Source organism: Gorilla gorilla, chromosome 13 (genome assembly GCF_029281585.2).
Source record: "Gorilla gorilla gorilla isolate KB3781 chromosome 13, NHGRI_mGorGor1-v2.1_pri, whole genome shotgun sequence".
Classification (NCBI taxonomy): Eukaryota; Metazoa; Chordata; class Mammalia; order Primates; family Hominidae; genus Gorilla; species Gorilla gorilla.
In genome coordinates this window covers 62,327,706-62,332,081 of record NC_073237.2, presented here as the reverse complement: position 1 = coordinate 62,332,081, position 4,376 = coordinate 62,327,706, and positions in this window count along the sequence as shown.

The following is a 4,376-nucleotide window of genomic DNA, read 5'->3' as shown; positions in this document are numbered from 1 at the left end:
CTGAGCCCTTTCTAAATTCCTGATCCAAAATCAGGAATTTAGATAAAATAAAATGCCAGTTGTTTTAACTGGTTACAGTTTGGGATGGTCTGCTATCCAGCCATAGGCAACTAGTGTAGTAGAAAGAAAGTGCAATAGAGTGTTAGAAAAGAAGAAATTAATGCTAATTTGGGAGATCTCTGGGATAGGGGGAGGTAGGGTATAAGTATAGCTTTAGAAATAGCCAGACCTTGGGCAAGTGGTGATGGTGAGAGGCATGGAGAGGAGAGTAAGAAAGCTGTGGAAGTGGAAGCACACAGAGAATGTTCTGAACTTGCCCAGAGTGACTGGAGTGAGGCTGGCATGAATGGGAGCAGCAACAGGGAGAGATTTTTGAAAAAAAATCACTGGTTAATGCCAAGACTGTGCATGAAATTAAGGATGCTTGTTACTACCAAAAAGGAAGTTTTAAAGTGAAAGCCTTGTCTCTGGTTATTGCTCCAGTGTCAGAAGCTGTCTATTGAAATATGTCACAGTGATAAACAAATAGGTTCATGTGTTCAGCCTGAACCCTAATGTGAGTTTTCTTTCTCCAGTGGAAGTACTAAACTCTGGTTTACACTAAATCTATATGAGCTTTGGGTGGTTCCCTGGTAATGAGTTAAACCTAAAACCTACATCCTCAAAAGTCCCAGAAAGAAATTCTGATTTACCCTTTATCAGTCTATTCTCACACTGCTATAAAGATACTATCTGAGACTGGGTAATTTCTAAACTAAACAAAAGAGTTTTAATTGATTCACAGTTCCGCATGGCTGGAGAGGCCTCAGGAAACTTACAATCATGGCAGAAGGCAAAGGGGAAGCAAGGCACATCTTACACGGCAGCAGGAGAGACCGAGCAAGCACAAGGAAGTGCCACACTTTTAAACTGTCAAGATCTCACGAGAACTCCCTCACTATCATGAGAACAGCATGGAAGAAACCATCCCCATGATCCAATCACCTCCCACCAGGTCTCTCCCTCAACATGTGGGGATTACAATTCAAGATGAGAGTTGGGTGGGGACCTAGAGCCAAACCATATCAGAACCCTTGGTTAATCTCCCTGCAACATAGGGATGGCCATTCCTAGAGTTGTGCAATTTGTGCAGTTCTGAAATTCCACCTATGTGTGTAATTCTGAAATTCCTGTATTAATGGCCCTTCCTTTTCAGGTTTCAGAATCCCCTTATTAAATCATCACCATTCTGCTCATTTATTTGTTTAACAAATGTTTCTTGATAGCCTACTACTATATGCCAGGCACAACTTTAGATACTTCCCAACATTGAGTAAGATAGACAAGCCTGTGGTTCTGGGAGGAACACCATTGGAGGAAACCAATGGTAAACAAGTAAACAAGCAAGCACACAGGATAATTGCAAGAGGTATAAGAAGAGAAGCTAGCACATGTAACACAAAACCAGCACATGTGATGGAAGGCAGGGTACAATATTTGATAAGAGATCATGATTGCCTCTCTGGGGAGACAATGTTTGAGTCAATATTTGAATCATAAAGAAGAAACAGCCATGTGAGAACTGGAGGAAGGGCTTTTAGCGAGCAGAAACAGTCAGTGCAGAGATCCAGAGGCTGGAACCAAGTTTGCCTGTCTGGAGAACAGAAAGAAAGAGAGTGTGGAATAGTGAGTGAAAGGGGGACAGTCAGAACAGATCAGAGAGTCAGGCAGTGTTGGCCATGGAAAGTCTGTGGGGCCTGGGCAGAAGCTGGTTTTCATTTCAAGCGTAGTGGGAAGCAGTAGGAGAGAGCATGAGTAGGTTTATTTTTAAGCAGATCTTTGGCTGATGAAATGAGTTGTCAATATTAGTTATGAAGTTACTGGGGATTCAACCAGAGGTTGGCATACTTGTTTTCTGTAAAAGGCCAGAGAGTAAATATTTTAGGCTTTGGGGCAATTTAGTCTCTGTTGCAACTACTCAATTCTGCCTCACAAAAGCAGCCACACACAAGATGTGTAACTTTAGTTACAAAAACAGGTGGTGGACTAGATTTGTCCCAAGGGCTGTAGTTTGGAGACCACTATATTGGATAATGGGGTGTGGGAAAAGTAGGCAGTTGAGTGCACCAAGCAGAGTGGGGAAGTATGGTTAGTGGGAGCATGGAGAATTCTAAGAGGCAAGGCCACAGGCTCTGAGAGAAAAGGCAGGTGGAGGAGAAGGATGTCAGTGACAGATTTTGCATTTTCTAATTTCGCAAGGGCTGACCCCCATGAGCATGTGTGTGCATGTCTGCGTTCAGCCTGGTGGCAACATGGGCCAAAGGCTCTGGTGTACTGGGGTGGTTGGTTTTGTGGGCCATGAAACTTAACAATATGGGAGTGCTCGTTAAGAAAGTGAGTATAAAATTACAAATACAAAATTGAGGACACGGCCTTGGAAGAAACGTAGGCAAGTGACAGGCCCTGAAGCATGAGGCTTATTAGCTCCAGGGTAAATTTACCTCTGCTTGTGTATACCTACTCTCTCCCCACAAGCTCACAGCAACAATCTGAGCCTCAATAAGTCAGACTGTTTCAAATAAAACCTCTTTTAGTGACATCTGGTGCATGATCGATACTTCGAAACACTCAGAATCCTAAACAAGGAAAAGGGCACCTGCTCTGGGTCCTGCTGTGTCTGATTCGTCATCACCAGGGTGCAGGTGCTCAGGCCCCGCCCCACCCCACTGTCCTTAGCAACACAAACAGCAGTAACTGGAAGCCACACTGCAGCTTGTGTGGCTGATGTTTGCTTTATGTCCTCATACTTCTATTACTGGAAATGACACTGGAACCCAGAAAGAATGTATGCTGGTGCTTTAGGTCATGAAATGGGAGAAATTTTGTGGCTTGTGTTTATTCTATCTTATCCTGAAAAATTTTGTCTGTGAGACAGCCCCTCCTCTGGATTCCACAGATCTGTACGGGGAAAATACCGTAATAAGCACCTGCAGTGGGAGCTCAGTCTCCAGTGCATCTAGGCATGAGTGGAACTGCCCTGTGGAAGGTTGGAGGAGAGGGTGTGCTTGGTAGCTTAGGAGAAGGAGAGAGAGGTAAGGGCAAGGGGGAGAGAGGGATGGAGCCAGTGGATGGTGAAAGGCCTTGCCCTCTGCAGTGTGAGCTCCCTTCAAATCTCTGCTCTGTCCTTTCCCTATTATGCAGATTGTCAGTTAAATTTATGAAGTCAAGGAAGGAAGGAATGAAGGACATAAAGTGCTTGATGCACATGATTTTCTTTAGAAACAATAGAAGTAGCTGAATTCTTCAGCAAGCATGTGGAGGAGGATGTTGGAAGTGGGTGAGTGGTAAACAAAATGGATAAGGAGGATGGAAGCCATGGAAACTCGTGGGAATTGTGCGGGAGGCTTAGGTTGCCACAGCTATGGATTTAAGGTTGGTTCCAAATTTAACCACATCTATGAAATACAGAGGGGCCCTGCCTGAGAGCTCTGGTGGTGGCAGATGGCACGTGCCTGGGTCGCACAGCAGCCAGCAGGCACAGCCTGTTGATGAGCACATGTGAGACATCCCTTTAGGCCTCCAGAAACATTGGGCAATTTAGCAAGGGGCTGATTTTCTGTGTGAGTAGATGGGTCTATGGAAATCAATGAGATGTGGGTATAAAAGTCCTGTGACCTCATTGGAGACCACAGGGGAGAGAGGCCTGGGGACATTTAGGCTGCCATGGGTTGCATATCTACCTACCCCACCTGATGTAAAGTCACTGAGGCCACAAACCTTGTCTTATTCATTGTCATAACTCTTCCTGCCCCCCAGTCACCTTTCCCAACTTACCCAGTGCCTAGCATAACCCCTGGCATATATTGTATTCACTCAGTGAATATATGTGCAATGAATAAATGAATAAAGAATGTATGAATAAAACACTCCTATGCAGGAGTCTGTACCCTGGCCCATGCTATCCTTCAGGCTTGATCAACTCTAGCTTCTTCCTGGACTTTTGGTCTCTATCTGCCATGAGAGAATTAATGGTGCTATCACAGCATCATTCAGGCTGACATTTAGAATTATAGAATGGCAGAGCTGGAAAGGACCCTAGAGCAGAGTCCAATGCTTTTGATGAAATCTGAGCTCCTTAAAAGAAAAGCCAAGTGACTTCCATTTATCTGAAATCAAAACAAGCAAGAAATGCGAATGACTAGACTATTTTTTATACACCCTATTTGTAAAAATACCTTATATATGTGAAGGTTTTTATGGGATATCAAGTTCTCTCACTTACATTATCTCACTGGATTTTCATAGTATATTTTTAAGTAGTCATTGATCTCCATTTTAGAAAGGGTGAGTGACTTAACCCAGATCATTCAGCTGGCTAATGACAGCCGGCGTTCAAA